Here is a 21,315-nt window from a genome sequence, read left to right as displayed (position 1 = left end):
AAGGTATTGTAGAGCTGTGAAATCGCTTCAATCATTTGTAATAACCCTGTAGACTCTAGTCATCAAGCAGTAAAGAAAAGTAATATCGCAACTTCCATGGTTTTTTGCAATTTATTTCATTATTTCGTATAGAAACACCACTTAGCGGACGGCGACAGCAGACACAGTTTTTGTTCACATGCGAAGATAGCACCAACGGACTCTTCTGTTTGACGGTATACGGCTTAAAAACGAGATTAGCCACGTCTTCATTTATCAGTAGAAAGACATTTAATACATTATTTTCTTCTGAAAACTGGATTCAAATATAAATAAATAGGTTGCAATGTTAACAGGACACTTCGCAGAATGTGAGTCTTTCTGGTATATGTGTCGAAATAGGACCTCTCCTTCGAATCTTAATACAAGTACAAAGCTCCGTGGTCCTGTAATAAAAATGGAGGAACCCCGAAACTTCTCCCCTGACACGTGTCGAATATCTCAAGTAGGTAAGTTTGGAGGTAACTGAAATCAAGAATATTTAACATTTCTCAGAAATAATTGAATGTTACATCCACACAGATTGAAATAACTACTAATTCTCACAAATCACTTATTTAAGGCCTTATTTTCTCTTAGAAATCTTTAGCATGTTAAGCAGTGAGGTTTGAACAAACGTAAATCATCACACATATACCTAAATTAAAACATTCCCCTTACCAAAGTACTGTAATAATGCGAAGCATTGACTATTTGTGATTGGCTGCTTCCTGCTAACATAATGGCGGATACTGCACAATGCGCATAGGTTCTCAACAGACGAAAACATTACAAAATTAATACAAAACCTAGGCAACATGCAAATTAAGAAAGTAACACAGGCAAACAACACAGACAGACATCAAAAGCGAATGAAAATAAAGGCTGAGGACTCAAGTACCGCTAATAATAATAGCAGCTGTTTGGAATAATGAGGGCAGTGTCGCAAAAAAAAAAAAAAAGTGCCTGGCACACTGTAAAATCTTTAGTGCGACTTTAGAGAATGAATGAAATTAATTTTATTTTTAAACTGAAAGCTCCTAAAAATGTTGGTTATCTGGAAGCAGAGTCAAGTTACGAGAAAGGCGGTGATAACGAGAGGCTAAAACAGAATGAGCCATATTATATTTTTAATACAAAACGCTTTCCAGTAATAGTTCGCGAGGGTTGAGATTCTTTAACATTTGCAACGAGAATCTCCAATTAGCTGTGCCGTCGGCCTGCCTTCGTCGTCCGTGTTAGACACTAATCGAGGAGCGTGTTGTCCACTAATTATCGTCGCCGTGGTAATCCACTTGATCATAGCCGCCTGTTCGTGGATGTACCAGGACCGCACAATGTTTGTAGAATCCTCTAAATTAACGCATTTGGAAAGGGCGACATGAACGAGACACGCTACATTCAATTAACACGTGACGTACCCCGACACCATAACATTTTTTAGCTGCTTAGAGCCACTGTTTTAAAGTAATTGCTGTAGAATAATGAAATTTCGGGAATACATTTGTCTAGGTAACACGTCTGATTAACTTCGCAAGATAACAGGTTCATGCAAGCGCGAGACAAGCCATTGCAAGTACGAAATGCTGGTACACGGCATGGAGACGTGCACATTTTAGTTTAGATTAATGTCCTGAATATCAGCTCACAATAAGAAACAATACGACATGTACAGTTATTAGTTTCTTATCCCACGGCATACACCAGACTGATGAATATTTCCGATGATATTTCATATGTGCTCTATTAGAGTCAGATCTGTTAGGTTACGACAGCGGTATGTGGGTTAGCGTTATCTTGTTGAAACCACACCCTGGAATGCAGATGATGAATGGCATAACAGATTGAATCACAAGACTGACGTACAAATCACCAGTTTGGGTGTGTGGGATAACGACGAGATTGATCCTGCTGTAATACGAAATCGCTCTCCACACCTTAGCTCCAGGTGTAGGTCAAGAGTGTCTAGCACGCAGACAGGCTGGCTAGAGGCCCCCAATGGCCTCCTGCTAACCATCACACGGCCATTAATGGCACCAAGGCAGAACCAGGTTTCGTCAGAAAACACAACAAACATTCGTACTGCCCTCCAATGAGCTCTCGCTTGACACCACTGAACTCGCAAATGGTGGTGATTCGGGGTCAGTGGAATGCACGCCACAGGGCATCTGGTTCGGAGCCGTGCTTGAAGTACCGACTTGTAACAGTTCTTTGAGGTGGTACTATTGTGCCAGCTGCTACTCAGATTGTTGCCGCAAGTGCAGTACGAGAGTCATACGCCGAACACCATGATTGTACCTTTCGGCAGTGCCAGACGGCCGTCCTCGGCTTGGTCTTCTTGCGACCGTACATTCTCTTGACCACCGCCGCCAGCAGTCATGTACAGTGGCTACATTCCTGCTAAGTCCTTGTGCGTTATCGAAGAACAAACACCCAGCTTCTCGTAGCCCTATTATATGTTCTCGTTCAAACTGAACGGTGTGTTTTTCGCCTTAAGGGCATTCTTAGGTAACATCAACTCATAGCCTCTGGTCTCGAAGGTAGTTAACAGGCACGACCGTTGAAGCGTGTATTAGAAGCAAACCTGATTCGCATCCTCTTATTTCACTGCCGCGAAATTTGAATAGACATCAACTTTCAGATGTAGAAACTCGGATACCAATTTTCTTTCATGGCGCACAACTCCTTCTAGGTGTACTGATTTTTTTCCGTCACTGTATTTTCAATTTGATTGAACGCGCCAAACAGTCCTTACTGTTAGCAGTGTTTCTTGATAACCCGCCATTGAAGCAGCAGTAGCGTATGGTAAGTACGCTAACAGCAGTCGCGATCAGCACATCGTACATTCCAGATCGATTTTCTGAATCTCAGTTTTCCGGGAGAAATTGCATTAACGTATATCCAATTCGCTTTGACAGTCCGCGGTACGCACTACACAACCCGCGTGGTTGACAATAGATCCCGTGAAAGCGTAGCATTCACACGGCATGGCGACGTGCACATTGCAGTTAAGATTAATGTCCTGAATATCAGCTCACAATGAGAAACAATACGACATGAAAGGTTATTAGTTTCTTTTGCGATGGCATACACCAAAATCAAAACGTGTATCCCCGGTAAAACAGTTTTTTAACGTCTCCCAAGGCCACAACGGCACGGCAGTCACCTTCGTCTTGCTGTCTGACTGTTTATTGGTGTCCTTCTATCGCAGTGATTCCCAACCGGTGGCCACCCTAAGAGCCAAAATGTAATTTTCTGAGGGATAAAACCGAAAGTGTTCAGTTGTGCTTCGATTGTGAAAATGATTTGTTTTTAAAACACTATCATAAAAAAAGCACTCGGTCTTCAGGCCACGAGTGGCCTACGGGGACCATCCGACCGCCGTGACATTCTCAGTGGAGGATGCGGATAGGAGGGGCGTGGGGTCAGCACACCGCTCTCCCGGTCGTTATGATGGTATTCTTGACCGAAGCCGCTACTATTCGGTCAAGTAGCTCCTCAATTGGCATCACGAGGTTGAGTGCACCCCGAAAAATGGCAACAGCGCATGGCGGCCTGGATGGTCACCCATCCAAATGCCAACCACGCCCGACAGCGCTTAACTTCGGTGATCTCACATGAACCGGTGTATCCACTGCGGCAAGGCCGTTGCCCAAATCACTATTATGGTTATCATTATTTCGTAAGATTCGTAATGATTATGTAAGTTAACCAGTAACGACAATTTTTGTTTTCAAAGCTACCATTAACGCGTGACACAATGCGGTGTGGGTTTCAGGGTGCGAAACGAATGTATGAACATCTTCTTCACATAACCCACCCTCAACATACGTACATTGTAGTTTGTATCACGCAAATGTGACAGTGTCATTGAGACTTACATGCGACATATGCGTAAATATCTCACAGAAATGCCTTCTCCGAGTTATAGGTAGTTCCCGAAATAGATCAGAAATTGTTTCATTATTCAGTTCGCAACAATAAATGAAGTAGGCACAACATACACTGAAGAGCCAAAGAAATTGGTACACCTGCCTAATATCGTGTAGGGCCCCCGCAAGCACGCAGAAGTGCCCCAACACGACGTCGCATGGACTCGACTAATGTCTGAAGTAATGCTGGAGGGAACTGACGCCATGAATCTTGCAGGGCTGCCTATAAATTCATAAGAGTACGAGGGAGTGGAGATCTCATCTGAACAGCACGTTGCAAGGCATTCCAGATATGTTCAATAATGTTCATATCTGGGGAGTTTGGTGGCCAGTGGAAGTGTTTAAACTCGGAAGAGTGTCCCTGGAGCCATTCTGTGGCAATTCCGGACGTGTAGGGTGTCGCATTGTTCTGCTGGAATTGCTCAAGTCTATCGGAATGCCCAATGGACATGAATGGATGCAGGTGATGAAACACTATGCTTATGTACGTGTCACCTAACAGAGTCGTATATAGAAGTATCAGGGGACCCATATCACGCCAACTGAACACGGCCCACATCATTACAGAGCTTTCACTAGCCTGCACAGTCCCGTGTTGACATGCAGGGTAGATGGATTCGTCAGGTTCTCTCAATACTCGTACACGTCCATCCGCTAGATAAAATTTGAAACGAGACTCGTCCGACCAGGCAACATGTTTATAGTCATCAACAGTCCAATATCGGTGTTGACGGGCCCAGGTGAGACGTAAAGCTTTGTGCCGTGCAGTCAGAAAGGGTACCAAAGTGGGCCTTCGGCTCCGAAAGCCCTTATCGACGATGTTTCGTTGAATGGTTCCCACGCGGACACTTGATGACTCAGTATTGAATTCTGCAGAAATTTGGGGAAGGGTTGCACTTCTGCCACGTCGAACGATTCTGTTTAGTCACCGTTGGTCTTGTTCTTGCAGGATCTTTTCCCGGCCGCAGCGATGTCGAAGATTTGATGTTTTACCGGGTTCCTGATACTCACCGTACGCTCGAGAAGTGGTCGTACGGGAAAATACCCACTTCATCGCTACCTCGGATATGTTGTGCCCCATCGCTTGCGCTCCAACTAGAACACAAAGTTCATACACACTTAAATCTTGATAACGTGCGAATGTAGTAACCGATCTAACGACTGCACGAGAAACGTGTTGTATTACATAGGCGTTTCCGACGTCATCGCCGTAGTCTGCTGTTAACATATCTCTGTACTGGAATACGCATAGCTATATCAATTTCTTTGGCGCTTCAGTGTAGAAGTAACTAAGTAATGGCTACTACACTGCTATAGGAACTACGTTGTTTTATAATAATAATAATAATTATTATTATTATTTTTATTAGTGGCATGGTCCAGACACAGCATTGTGTGTATAAAGTCCGTAATTTTTCTCAGTGACGAAGTAGAAGTCCAACAATCAAGTGATTTACAATCAGTAAGAATATTACACACGTTTTCACTGATTGATTCTGAATGGGGATGAATGGTGAAGGTCAAGCAAGTGTCATTAACGAGAGGATTGGTGCACAGGAAGGATGGTTTGTAACAAGTGCTTGCCCTCCATGTATTTTCTGAGGAGGACTTGCAGGCAGCAGTGCACTGAAAATTGCTTCACCGTTTTATAAAAATGGTTCCTAGAAATAAGCAGTACCAATACCGTTCGTGCCAGCGGCCTTGCCGTAGTGGTGACACCTGTTTCCGTCAGATCACCAAAGCTAAAGGCTGTCGGGCTTGGCTAGCTCTTGGTTGCGTAACCGTCCGGTCTGCCGGGTGCTTTTGGTAGGCGGGGTGCACTCAGCCCTCGAGAGTCCAATTGAGGAGCTTATCGATGGGGAAGTAGCGGCTCCGGGCACGAAAACATACAACGGAGGTGTGCTGACCACATGCCCCTCCGTATCTGCCTGTGGGCTGAAGCTGACACTGCGGTCGGTCGGTACTGTTGCGCCTTCAAGACCTGTCCGATGCAGTTTAATAATGCCTCAGTGACTCATTAGTATACAGTTCAATAAAACACCTACGAAAACTATCACTTGTCATTCGTCATTTAAAAAATGAAAGTGTTGAAAGAAAATTCTTTTCTGGTGTTTAATTAGGAACTGTTGTTGACGGCATTGGAGAGAAGGGGTGAAGGTTGGTGGGGGGGGGGGGCGAGAACTAGCTAATATCTGATTGCACTCACGGCTAATGGTGTCAGAAATGTTGGGAACCACTGTTGTCTCGACTTTAATTTCTACATTTCAGCACATCTCGCTTCACATTACATCGAATACAACGATTTACAATTTTATACAGAAATACAACTTCACATTATCAACGGTAATGGAAAAAATATTTTAAATAACATATTAATAAAAGTGCAAATTCAACATCAGGACAAACGAAAACAGCAAATCCAAGCATAATAATTCCATGATGTAAACGCAAACAAAGTTGCAGGAAGGACACCCTAGCAAATTCAGTGCTATAATAAATCTTCCAATATAGCAAAAAGAGAAAAAAAGCAGGAACCAAGGAAAGAAGAAAGCACAAGAAAAACGATATCTCTACAGATACCAGAACGTTCTATAATTATTTGAGTCAACTCGGCTTGCAAAAACGAAGTATAGGTCACATTTAGAATGAAATTAACCACTTCTCTCTTGAAATTTAATTTTGTGGAAATGACTTGGTGATAAATGTCATTTACTCGCATTTTTGTGTGAAGTCGTTACTTGCACTAAAGTCTTTAGCTGGTGGAAGTTTGTAAGTTAATTCACATTCTAAAACATAGAACACAGTTTGCAGCAGACTGCCTGTTGAGCTAGTCGCTTGTCCTATGTCGTGTGCGGCAGCACAATCACTCTGATACATGATGTAACCAAACCAATGTACTGTGTTCTGTTCAGATAACATCATATCACTTGTCATGGATCTGGTTTGTTGAGACCTCTATTAAATGTCAGTATTACTTGATGTTTACACAAAACTGTCAACTGGACGTGTACTGGATTCACCTGAAAACAACTTAAATGTTATGTTTTCGGGAGTCAATCCGATATGACGATTCTCATTTCTCAGCACAAATTTCAGACCACAAAGCTAGTCACCTGTATTAACCACAGCAAGCACTTGTCTAATGTATACTTGCTACTAGGATTTCACCTTTTTAGCGGACCAGATGCTTGGAAATCACAGGGCGACATGTCAGAGCTGTAGGGCGGGTGCTCAAGCTGGTCGCACTTGAACTTGGCCATTACACTTCGTGTGACCCCGAAGACGTGTGGACGCGCTTTATCGTGAAGCAGAATCACTCCCTCGTGAGCAGCTCAGGCTGTTTCCTCTTGATGGACTTGCGTAGGCTATGGTTCAAATGTCTCTGAGCACTATAGGACTTAACATTTGAGGTCATCAGTCCCCTAGAACGTAGAGCTACTTAAACCTAACTAACCTAAGGACATCACACACATCCATGACCGAGGCAGGATTCAAACCCGTGACCGTAGCGATCGTACGCCTCCAAACTGAAGCGGTAGGCTACGGAGTATCTCACAGTTGCACGTCACTGTTAATGGTTTTTCCGCACTCGAGGAATTCGAAGAGTGACATACCTCGAACGCAGAAGAAGGCGGTCAGCATCACCTTGCCTGCTGAAGACACAGCTTTGATTTCTTTTTTTTTTTTTTTTTTTTTTTGGGGGGGGGGGGGAGTGATGACGCGTGTTTCCATTGCTTAGATGTCTCACTACTTACTCCGATGCGGCGTGCACTAGTTTCAGCCGGTCTGACTGTTACTACATTTCGTACATTTTCGTTTGAACACTCCTTATATTGTGCTCAGCAACGCAGTTGAGTTGTCATCCAAAGACATACACTGAAGAGCTGAAGAGCCAAAGAAACTGGTACACCTGCCTAACATCGTGTAGGGCCCCCACGAGCACGCAGATGTGCTAACGTCTGAAGTAGTGCTGGACGAAATTGATACCATGAATCCAGCAGGGCTGTCGATAAACCCGTAAGAGTACGACAGGATGGAGATGTTGTAACGAGTGGTCGAGCCCAGAAAATATTCTAAGTTCGGAGGAAGCGTGGCCGCTCGAGACGGCCGGCGGGCGCGGGCCGCTAGGCTGGCCGAACACGTGGTGCCGAACGTTAGCCGGACAAGAGGGGTAGCCCCAGCGCATGGTCCAGGCCGAGCACGTGGCTGTGAATTGCTTAGTGACGCTGTGTCAATGAAAGAGACTTGTATGCCGAGCGTGCCAAAGATGGCGCACTTTGTGAAACCATCATGGCAGACATTTCACAGTTTGTATAGAAATGAATAGTAGCCAGATGAATCACGATACCTCAAAAAGAAACATGTACATTTCTATTATTTGCAAGACGATTCTGCTGGAGTAATCAGATTTTCAATATCTTTTTTAGTTTAAAGTTTAGTATCTGACGGTAAATTATACAAGTAACACCCAGCAACTAATTTCCAAACTATAAACGTTTCATCTGAATTTGTCGGTCGCCGTGTCTTTAGAAAGCTATTAGTGTAAACCTAAGTTGGTGTGAAATTACAGGCAAGTAACTTGAATAGTACATGAGTTATTGGAGGTCAAAGTGGGCCGATTACTATCGATCGCATCAGGTCATAAGTACTCCACAGTTACACGAAAAAAAGTAGCAGCATGCTTATAAATATATTTATTCATCTGTGTCTTTGTTTATATCCGGTATATACTATTCATGAAGAAATGGGTTAAACATTTACTGTGTTTTAGAAAGCACAGAGACATTAGGCTACCGGCCTACCTTTTATTCTATTCCTTTGACATATGTTTATTTAATTTTTTTATGTATTTAATAATATGTGTTAGAGCGTGTTTATGGTCCAGCCGTGGGAATATTTACTTAATTTCAACTTATTTAAATGTAAATCCAGTATTTGGTATGTGTTTCAATATGTTTCTGAGTGCACATTTCTTGGAGACATGGAGGGAGCGCTCTAGGTATTCACAGCGCTCGTTGCTAAGAGAGACGTATGGAGGTTGGGGAGGAGCATCGTTTCCGGAGAGGACACGAGGTAATTCTGGCGGTGCGGCAGTGCCGGGAGATGGCACAGGACATGGGAAGTCCAGGACGGTACTGCGCGACGGATGCACGGTCGGTGGAAAGACTTGGATAGTGAAGCAGTTTGCGCGTGGTCGCGGAGGATAGAAATATTTCAGAGTGCCGACCTGTTCTCTTGTGTGATTTCCGTGGCTTCTGCAGTGAAGACGTAGTATGCATTCAGAACTGAATATCTCGTGAGCTATGCTGTTGTTCATAACTAATTATGTGAAGTATGAAGCTATTCCAGAAAGAGATTTTCACTCTGCAGCGGAGTGTGCGCTGATATGAAACTTCCTGGCAGATTAAAACTGTGTGCCTGACCGAGACTCGAACTCGGGACCTTTGCCTTTCGTGGGCAAGTGCTCTACCAACTGAGCTACCGAAGCACGACTAACGCCCGGTACTCACAGCTTTACTTCTGCCAGTACCTCGTCTCCTACCCTCCAAACTTTACAGAAGCTCTCCTGCGAACCTTGCAGAACTAGCACTCCTGAAAGAAAGGATATTGCGGAGACATGGCTTAGCCACAGCCTGGGGGATGTTTCCAGAATGAGATTTTCACTCTGCAGCGGAGTGTGCGCTGATATGAAACTTCCTGGCAGATTAAAACTGTGTGCCCGACCGAGACTCGAACTCGGGACCTTTGCCTTTCGCGGGCAAGGAGACGAGGTACTGGCAGAAGTAAAGCTGTGAGTACCGGGCGTGAGTCGTGCTTCGGTAGCTCAGTTGGTAGAGCACTTGCCCGCGAAAGGCAAAGGTCCCGAGTTCGAGTCTCGGTCGGGCACACAGTTTTAATGTGCCAGGAAGTTATGAAGCTATTGTTTCCCTGCTATTCAACTTATATTTTATTTAATTGCTGGACCATCGACAACAATAAGTGTTTTGCAGAAATGTACTGCATTCTCAAAATTACTTCTACTATCGTACTCATTTAAAGTCGTTAAGATATTACCTGCAAATTTTATTTAACTGCAATCTTTAATTTATAAAGTTATATGTTATTTCATAATTCGCAATTGCCGGGTGATAGAAACCTTCGACCATTAGATTCATGTGTGTATTCTTATCGTATACTGTAGACTCAGCAGCATTTGGCCTGTAATGCGGCAACTACGTATCCCAGCCTCTAGACAATGAAAACAACCGAAACTTTTAATATTGCAACTCTGATTCAGAGGGTATGTAGTTGAGGGCCACCTCATATCATTCATTTTCTATCTGAAAGCGCGCAATCTCTTCTGAATAGCACATTGCAAGGCATCCTAGATATGCTCAATAATGTTCATGCCTGGAGAAATTCTATGACCAGGGAAAGTGTTTAAACTCAGAAGAGAGCTCCTGGAAACACTCTGTAGAAATTCTGGACGTAAGGTGTGTCTCATTGTCCCGCTAGAATTGTCCAACCCCTTCGGAATGCACAATGGCATGAATGGGATGCTTATGTATGTGTCACCTGTCAGTCTTATCTAGACGTATCAGGGGACCCATATCACTCAAACTGCACACCATGACAGGACCTCTAGCTTGAACAGTCCCGTGCTGACATGCAGAGTCAATTGATTTATAAAGTACACGTCCGTCTGCTCGATGTAATGTGAAAAGAGACTCGTCCGAGGAGGCAACATGTTACCAGCCATAAACAGTCCATTTTCGGTGCTGAGGGGCACAGGCGAGGCGTAAAGCATTGTGTTATTCAGTCATCAAGGGTACACGAGTGGGCCTTGGGCTCCGAAAGCCCATATCAATGATATTTCGTTGAATGGTTCGCACGATGACACTTGTTGATGGCCCAGCATTGAAATCTCCAGCAATTTTAGGAAGGGTTGCACTTCTGTCGCGTTGAATGATTTTCTTCAGTCGTCGTTGGTCCCATTGTTGCAGAATCTTTTTTCGGCGGCAGCGATTTCGGAGATTAGATGTTTTACGGAATCCTGATATTTCCGGTACACTCGTGAAATGGTACGCTTAATTCGCCACTTCACGCTACCTCGGAGGTGCCGTGTCCCATCGCTCGTGTGCCGACTATAACACCACGTTCAGACTCAGTTAGCAGCAGTTACCGATCTAACCATTGCACCAGACTCTAGTTGTCTTATATAGGCATTGCCGACCACAGCGCAGTATTCTGCACTTTTCAGTATCTGTGTATTTGAATACGCATGCCTATATCGGTTTCTTTGGCGATTCAGTGTATTGAGCTGAGAGTACTTCAGAAATCACAAATTGTAAATGATATCGATTGCTTCTGTTGAAACAAAAGCATCGTCCGTACCTGTGAATGACAATCTAGTGTAGTGTACGCCAAGTGTTTTAGCCAACGTGGACGACTCAGTGGTGTACGGATAAAGCAGGAATGTAAAGGAGCGAGGCAGCTGCAGGAACGTCGCAGACTGGCAGAGTTGCCGCGTGTTTCAGACGCTCTGCGTCTGCTCTTCCTAATCCTTTATTTGGAGACGTCAGTGCCAGCGCAGCGGGCGAGGTCGAGGCGACGGCGTCTGACAGCTGGCAGTGGGTACAGAGTGTCCTTACAAATACGGCGCCGAAGAAGCCCTAATGACCCGCAGTTTAAGGCAGCGAATGGGCCGCCGTCCAGGGAATGCCTGCACCACGTGCGACGGCCCTGCAGGCTGTCACTGCCAGCGCACACTGGCTTCCCCTCCCAGCAGACGCGTCCAGCCACAGAATGAAATGGGCAGATGGACAATGTTCTAGGGAGGGAAGGCACTTCCCGTAAAAGCAGTCTGCAGAAAGTCAGGTGGGTAAGCGCGACCTCCACTGACAAAATTTCGGAAGCTGTTCAGGGATATTAGTCAAGCGTTTTGGTGTAGGTGACTCCTGGTTCCCAGTGATTCGTCACAGCCTAAGTGCGCTGCGCTTGCTTTCTTACCCTCATTTAACTTCATGTCTGTTATAAATAATTTTGTGTTGCAGCAAAAGTAATTCATATTTCACAAATAAACTGCTTCCACCTGTATTTGCTTTGCAGTACCACGACCGGTTTCGTGATATCAAATCACATCCTCATATGTACATACGTCAGCGAAACAACTGGAAGGAGAGGGATTCACCCGTTGTAAAAACTTGAAGTTATCTAATTAAAAATACATAATCATGGGAAATTGTGGAAAATATGTAATAATTTTTTTTTAATTTGGAAATTTCTAATGAAAGGATCTTTGAACATTGATAGAATTGAATGAAACTAACCTTGTTGCGGAAGGCTCACTCACAGTGTCTGTACACTACGTGTCGAGAATGTGTTCACGTCTAATTTATTTCACTGTTCGCAATAAGGAAATCCCGACCCAAATGAGTTCTGTTATTATGTCCTGATAATGTCTTTCTTGGAACCGACGCTCGGTTCTTTTCTTCATCGTAGTAGCTTCCAAAGACAATAAACAGTGCGTACTATAATTTACCATTTGTCAAGAAAGACAACAACTTGTTCAGTCGTCGTTCCATTCATTTTCTAACAATCCTCTTAATATTCATTATATTCAAAATTTATTTCATTTAAGAAAAGGGGGAGGATGACTATAAATGAAAAATTAAAAGAAATCAGAACTTATATAATTTTCTCAAATAAATTTTTAATAACATTAATCATTCTTTTTAATTTAAGCATTACTGAAGAATAAAATTGTCGCCAGTTTCACTTTTAAATTATTAAATCAAAATATGTCTTTAATTGACAGAAATGGATGGATCCTGATAATACCTCGGGCATATGAACGATAAATCGCCTTCTTTCCATTACACATGAAATCAATTGACAATGAAAATTACCAAACTACAATAATTGCTAAATGCACCCAAAACAATGCGACAAATACTTTTCGGTTGTTGCGTGGTTTCTGCGCCAAAATCAAATTCCAATAATGTTTCGTCCAATAGTCCTCAATACTTAACTGTTCTCCACTGTCCTCACCTTCAAAAGGGAACCACCTTCTCTGATCCAGAGCTCCTCAGCTAAGCCAACCAATCACTGTCACATGTCACCCAACACTCACCTGTCATTGGCTCTTCCTGCTACTGCTGTTCTGCCTACATTCCGCTATTTTATTCAACAATGCTTTTCTTAATATTCAAAAACAACGTATCCTTCCATGGGATCAAACGTTACAGGCGTCTCTATGAAAGTTAAAGTCTTTGCAATCGTCTGCAATACAAGTGACTGATAAGCGCATACTATGGAAAATGGTTCCTCAGTAAATTGATACATTACAAAAACAGTCGACAAACTATTTTTATGAACAAAACTTCTTCACGCTCGAAGTGGAAGACTACTTGTTTCATTAAGATACCTCTGTAATGTACGTCAAATTGATCTATAAAATGTTCCCAGATCATGCAAAGTATGTGCCTTTCTCCTTACAAGAACCTTTCAAACTGACATGTTAAAACCAGATGAACATCATAACAAGCGGCGGACAGCATCCCTCCAACCGCTTCGCCATACTGGTCCACTTTCCAATATTATGGGTTTAATATTTTACTGACGTTTGTTCACCTGAGAATGTGATTTGATATTACGAAACCGGTCGTATTCCTCTAAGTAAAATTCAATAACAGCGAGGAGCGATTTAGCTGTGAAATGTGGCTTTGTGTCTGTCACCCACTGAAAATATTTACACAACATTGTAAATGTCTACTGTATGCAACGTGTTTCTTGTCTGTAAACAAACATGTTCCACTCACTTGCGGTTGACGACTGTAACGCCCGTTTTGCTCTTCACCCTCAAGGTTGCATTCATTCCTTCACAACTACACTCCTGGAAATTGAAATAAGAACACCGTGAATTCATTGTCCCAGGAAGGGGAAACTTTATTGACACATTCCTGGGGTCAGATACATCACATGATCACACTGACAGAACCACAGGCACATAGACACAGGCAACAGAGCATGCACAATGTCGGCACTAGTACAGTGTATATCCACCTTTCGCAGCAATGCAGGCTGCTATTCTCCCATGGAGACGATCGTAGAGATGCTGGATGTAGTCCTGTGGAACGGCTTGCCATGCCATTTCCACCTGGCGCCTCAGTTGGACCAGCGTTCGTGCTGGACGTGCAGACCGCGTGAGACGACGCTTCATCCAGTCCCAAACATGCTCAATGGGGGACAGATCCGGAGATCTTGCTGGCCAGGGTAGTTGACTTACACCTTCTAGAGCACGTTGGGTGGCACGGGATACATGCGGACGTGCATTGTCCTGTTGGAACAGCAAGTTCCCTTGCCGGTCTAGGAATGGTAGAACGATGGGTTCGATGACGGTTTGGATGTACCGTGCACTATTCAGTGTCCCCTCGACGATCACCAGTGGTGTACGGCCAGTGTAGGAGATCGCTCCCCACACCATGATGCCGGGTGTTGGCCCTGTGTGCCTCGGTCGTATGCAGTCCTGATTGTGGCGCTCACCTGCACGGCGCCAAACACGCATACGACCATCAATGGCACCAAGGCAGAAGCGACTCTCATCGCTGAAGACGACACGTCTCCATTCGTCCCTCCATTCACGCCTGTCGCGACACCACTGGAGGCGGGCTGCACGATGTTGGGGCGTGAGCGGAAGACGGCCTAACGGTGTGCGGGACCGTAGCCCAGCTTCATGGAGACGGTTGCGAATGGTCCTCGCCGATACCCCAGGAGCAACAGTGTCCCTAATTTGCTGGGAAGTGTTGGTGCGGTCCCCTACGGCACTGCGTAGGATCCTACGGTCTTGGCGTGCATCCGTGCGTCGCTGCGGTCCGGTCCCAGGCCGACGGGCACGTGCACCTTCCGCCGACCACTGGCGACAACATCGATGTACTGTGGAGACCTCACGCCCCACGTGTTGAGCAATTCGGCTGTACGTCCACCCGGCCTCCCGCATGCCCACTATACGCCCTCGCTCAAAGTCCGTCAACTGCACATACGGTTCACGTCCACGCTGTCGCGGCATGCTACCAGTGTTAAAGACTGCGATGGAGCTCCGTATGCCACGGCAAACTGGCTGACACTGACGGCGGCGGTGCACAAATGCTGCGCAGCTAGCGCCATTCGACGGCCAACACCGCGGTTCCTGGTGTGTCCGCTGTGCCGTGCGTGTGATCATTGCTTGTACAGCCCTCTCGCAGTGTCCGGAGCAAGTATGGTGGGTCTGACACACCGGTGTCAATGTGTTCTTTTTTCCATTTCCAGGAGTGTATGTCTTAGGTTTGTTTTTCCAGAAGTATTACTGGCACGTTGACAGTACTACACAGCAATATGTTTAGGTTTACTGATTAAGAGGTGCAAAACTAGCAGGTGTTCAAGTACTGTGATGTGACTGCTGTCGCTAAGTGAACAGCTCGGCGTATGATCATTGTGCCACTGTTCCACTGCATTCAATGAATACATACACGAGGTGCATAGCGGGCAACTCTTAGTAAACGCATAACCCATCCATAATCATGTGTATCACTTTTAACCCTTACTTTCTTTACAGGTGAAACAAACCCGAAACAGAATCGAGCAGCAAAGTGGGTATTGCTCTTGGTAACCGCAAGCACCGGTAGTTATAGTAAGAATTTGTCTAAAAAAAGGAAAAAGGAAAACAGAGGTACTCAGCACATACCATTGGCACTGTTGGATGAATATACTCAGTGTGAAACAGATGTGGGGTTGAGAAATCAAACGAAATACAGTTACCGTGCAACGGGCCACCAGGAACCGAGGGTCGATTATACAAAACTGATCATCAAAACATCGCTGAACAACCTACGAAATTTTGTCAGCGACGTTCCGGTTCGCCATGTATTCGAGTAAGTTCTGTTCCAAATGTGCCATTGCGACACGTTAAAAACCGTGAAAATCCGAGCGATTTACGGGGTATGCGTAAAACGTTCACTGTATGATATTACACGTAAAACTGAATCTATACCAATAATAAATCTATAACACTGTCGTATGTGTCGGTTTGAACACGCTTCTCAAAAACTACCAGAAGCATTGTTATAGGGTTCTCACAGGGAACTGAGCGTAGCTTGGGGCGCTGTACAGAGGTTAAATCATTTTCTAGTTTATGGTAGGGTTGGTAATGCAATCAGTATGTATGATATGAAGAAACAAGCAGTCTTGGTTGCAGTGTTAAATTTTTTTATAATTACCCAGTGACGCGTTTCATTTTTATTTAGGCATCTTCGGACTGATTGATATGTGGTAGCAACGGGTACACGAGATACAGCGCATAAAATATTCCAGTAGGTAAACTCCCCCTGTCAAAGCTTTAAAAACACTGTGCAGTTTTCTTATTACGGCAAGTGGCGAACTCCTACGCAAACCAAACGGGATCGTGGACGTGATGGAGGTGTAGTGTATATTCTGGCATGTTCATGATGTAAAGATTTACTGTAGGCCTGATCCCGTTTGGTTTCCTTTGGAGTGCATCACATGCCTTAAAAAGGACAATGCGCAGTGTTTTTAAAGTTTTGACAAGGGGCATTCACCAACTGGGATATTTCATACGCTGCATCCCATGTACCCTTCGCTGCCAAAAATCAGCAAAAAAGAGACGTCATGATTTAAAATTCCAGTGGCCCACTCGTAGCATTCCAGATGATGACATGGCCAGCACGTCCACGCGTGTGACATTTTATTACTGAAGCAAAATACCACTATCATCACGGCCACTAGCCACTATCCTAATAGCTGCGGCCAAATCAGATGGATCCATCGCAGTCTTGTGCGACATTGGAGCGACAAAGCCACACAAAAACACACGGAGAGCCTATTCTTGGCTTCTCAGCGTAGCGCTGTATTTACTTCCTCTTTCTGTCTTAAGCCGTAGGTCCAAACGTACGGGTTGAAACAGAAGCTATTCGGGAACGATTCAATGGACTCGTTGTGCTTCTGCATCAACGAATTTAGTTTATCCATGAAGAAGCAAGTGCTGTTCTGCTTACGATATGGGTGTCGTAACCCCTCAAGCTGGCTCTTTGAGTGTTGGCGGATACTGCAAGGTTCAAAATGGCTCTGAGCACTATGGGACTTAACTGCTGAGGTCATCAGTCCCCTAGAACTTAGAACTACTTAAACTTAACTAACCTAAGGACATCACACACATCCATGTCCGGGGCAGGATTCGAACCTGCGACCGTAGCGGTCGCGCGGTTCCAGACTGAAGCGCCTGGAACCGCTCGGCCACTCCGGCCGGCGGATACCGCAAGGTCTTAACGGTAAGCAACGTATGACTTAGCCTCTCCAGTCAACTGCAAATTGGCCATACGAAGGAAACTATCGTAAGACGAAATACGCAACTCAGCTGCAGCTGGGACGTCATTGAGAAACACAGCTATGTCCTCTGTTGCCTTGTCAGAAAGAGGCAAGATCAAGTTTGCTATCGTAGGATCGATAGAAGGAAAGGATAGAATAATATTAATCTTTACTTGCTGCAGATTTCCTAGTACTTGTTGCTTCTCGGTATCCAGTACCTCTGCCTGCTGCTCCTGATGCTGTAATTCCTCTACGCTCCGCTTGTATCCTAACGATCCCCTCCCTCAAAGCGGCACTTGAATTACCCGTAATCGCGGTGCGTGCTTTTACCGCCATCGTGCGTTTTCTGTTGCTACTAAAACAATAAAGATGAACACAATACAAAAGGAAATGCCACTAGTTTGACACAACAGAGCACACAATACACACTGAGTAATCCTGGTTCTTACAGAGTATCAACGTTTAGCTCCATTCACTACAGTCTCGTGCCAAATTACTCCAATGTCGACAAGTGAAACATTTGTCTTCCACAGCCTTCGTGCACAACGACTCGTGCAGAGAATGACTGCAAAATGATCACCTGACACGTGTTAAATGTGTCTCACAACAGTTACCCTTGAAAGCAGATAAGTCAGGAGGTTAATACGGTTGTACAAGAGTTATTGAAATCCCTGGACTAGCAGGACAAAGTGGGTGAGGTTACATTTGTGGAAAGGGGCCAAAATAAGTTGCTGTCAGTTACATTCAACGTATAAATTTTATTAGTTAAAACACACAATAACATAAGCAAGAATTAAAAACTCTCAGGGTTTTAACGAAAGAGCTCCTTTGCTTTGATTTAGATCGGCTGAAAGCCACATACGAAAATCCAGGGCCCAAGGCCTAAGCAAGGAATTGAGGTCCAGGAGTTCTTCTGGAAGTTCCACTTCTTTCAAACTTTTTTTTTAACTTCAATAAAAATAGACTGAAGGTCACACATTAAGCAAGAACAATGTTACGGCTTAAGGCCAAAATAAAGATTTTCAGTGTTAATTCTAAATTGGCTGAAACCTGGCTGAAGACCTCATATCAACCAAACAATAGAACGACTTAAAGCCAAGGAAGAAGGGCTTAATTTTACAGGCTGAGGGCCTTAGCTTAAACATTTAATCCAAGCTCGGCTGAAGGCCTCATACTAAAGAATAACAATATTATGACTTACAGCAAGACCAAGATTTAAAATTTTTGGTTTAAGAGAGATTAAAACGCGGCTGAAGGCCACACACTAAAGAATAACAATCTTATGACTTAAGGGCAAGACAAATTTTGAATTTTCAATTTAAGAGAGATTAAACTCGGCTGAAGGCCACATACTAAAGAATACCAATCTTATGACCTAAGGGCAAGAACAAAATTTCGAATTTTATTTTAAAAGATATTAAAACTAGGCTGAAAGCCACACACCATGTCAAAACAATTTTACAGCTTAAGGCCTAGGAATAAGAGCTTTCAATCTGAAAAGGCTGAGGACCTTAGCTTCAAACATTTCATGTAAACTCGGCTGAAGGCCTCATACCCGAAAAAAATAACAACGTTGTGACTTAATGACAAGAGCAAGATTTTAAATTTTCAGTTTAAGAGAGTTTAAAACTCGTCTGAAGGCCACACACCATGGAGAAAACAATTTCATGGCTTAAGGCCAAAAGAGAAAAAAACTTACAATTTTAATAAGCTAAAACTCGGCTGAGGGCCACACAGAGTACTTAAGATTAAAAGGAAATCACTGTGTAAAACACAAGGAGCGGCATTCAGAAGGTTCCAAGCGTCGGTCTGGGAAGTAACACTACCGCATGTTTAGGTGAGACAGGCAGCCAAACCGACAACCTCTTACTCGGAAGGCATCACAACCGAAGGCCAGCCGACAAACCAACCAACCAAATCAGTTCTGCTCCACCCGACGAGCAAAACGACAACAAGACGTCAATAGCTCAACGTTCCGGATACTGGTGCCCAATCCAGCCAAGTCACAATAAACTCCCAAAACTACCAACACACTTAGCAGTCGAACTACACGCCATGCTGGACAGCAAAAACACGATGAGGAAAATACACTGCCAAAAACTACGTCAACTTCCAGGGCAGGTAACCGGGACGTTAACGGCCTCAAGGAAGGAGATTCCGCTGGTGCACTTCACTAATGAAGGAGTCAATTAAATTAAGCCCCATCCAAGAAAACTACTGCAATTCTAGCCATCTTCAATGCCCACGCTTTGTTGCTCGCGGGAATCTATCAGAAGGCAACAACCAGGATCAAACGAAGAGAAGTGATAGCGGTTGACGCTTGATAGTAGGCCAAGTGAACACTCAACTTTAGAGTCCAAGATCGGTGGGCGACGAACTTCGTCACCCTAGCAAGAAGCGCCCGACAACTCCAACCGCGCGTGCAGGTCACCAGCAGCTCCGGCTCGACTCCGCGCAACGGGGCCTCCTCGCTGTTCTTCACCAACCGACAGACAGCCACACACACGGAAAAGGTCGAAAGACCAAATACACTTTGGCTGATGAGACGACCGACCGTGCGACCAACCAAAGGTCGTTCCCTCTCCAGTCTCCTTCCGTCGGACAGTAGATGTGTGTCCCCAGCGGCACACGACGACCCGGAAATACCATCGGTCGTTCCAGAGATGGTACGACTGTGCACTTATCGATAAGCGCTGCTGCTGCCACTCACGGGCAAGTAAGGCAGAAGTTAGCGACGCCAGTAAATGGAATAAGAAAACAAAGACGCAGTACCGTAAAACAAGATGACAAACAATAAATGGCATGAACACCAGCCAGCCGCGCTTGGCAGAGTTATCTTCAGTTTAATATGAACGTCCCTCCTATCCATCATGGCCATGATACAATGAAAACGGTCAGTTACAAGGCAACCAAAATGCTTCTCATCACAGTCCAGCATTGTGCGTATCATTGACTGCAAGATGAGCAAAGCAGCTGTGGTGGTGGAGGCGACGTCGGAAACAGTCACCAGTCGTAGCTGTGTCAGTTGTATCAGTAGTAGTGTGAGACGCACTTGAGGCCACCAGACGCCACAGTGGTCAGCCACTTCTGACGCTAGTTTGGTTCGGCGTCAGTGTGAGGCCCAGCTCTGATTACCAGTTGTAGCGGTCACTCCTCGGATTCGGATTTTTAGGGGGTTCGAGGCTGTGCAGATGAGGTGGTGGTGTTAACGGTGCAAGAGGCCAAACTCGGGAGTTCGTGTGGAAGACTGTCATGTGCCCTGTGATTCTACAGAAAGCATTTTTTCTCTGGTTTGGCAGAAGGCATGCTGATTCTCACTCTTGAGTGTGGCAAGGAATGTAAAGGCATCGCATACTCGGATGTGGTCACTGTGCATGTCGGGAACCAGCAATAACGTTGTGTAGATAGCCGGAATAGGAGTCTGCAGGTGCAAGCCTACTGCGGCTCACAGGCAGCTAGTGTGATCAGCTTCAGTATTCTCGAAGATGACGAGCTCTTAAGCAGGTGCCAGCAGCGTATCATGGACAGTGGGTGTCGTGAAGGCGGATGCCCAGGATGCAGATTAACAATTCAGTGTAGAGCCAAGGAGGTTGCACCCAGGTAACAGCAGCAGTAGTTTGCGGTCACTTTGGGAAGGACCAGGCTTATACACGTCTTCTTCAGTCATGGCAGTGATCAGACAGCACTGTCAGCTTGCAGCGGCGAAGTTCTACTAAAACCGGCGGGCTGTGGTCTCGAAGGTGGAGTCTTCTCTTGGCAGCACGCGGCACATCAAAATTCCCCAACCAAGTTATCCTGTAACTAACAGATCTGTTATTCCATCGGAATCAGCGATGCTGTCAGGATGATCAGACACTTAACAGGAAGACTCCTGAAACAGTCATATTTAAGCTGGATGTAACGTCATGGTGCATGGTGTTGCAGACATTTACTCATTATTCTAAGGTGTTAGAGGACTTATACCCATCATAGTGTCTCAGTTACTATCAATTCTCCTTGACTTCTCACTTTCTATCAGTGCTAGGAC

Source organism: Schistocerca nitens, chromosome 4 (assembly GCF_023898315.1).
Source record: "Schistocerca nitens isolate TAMUIC-IGC-003100 chromosome 4, iqSchNite1.1, whole genome shotgun sequence".
In the NCBI taxonomy this organism is placed as follows: Eukaryota; Metazoa; Arthropoda; class Insecta; order Orthoptera; family Acrididae; genus Schistocerca; species Schistocerca nitens.
The sequence above is the reverse complement of the archived record's forward strand: the minus strand, read 5'-3'. Positions refer to the sequence as shown.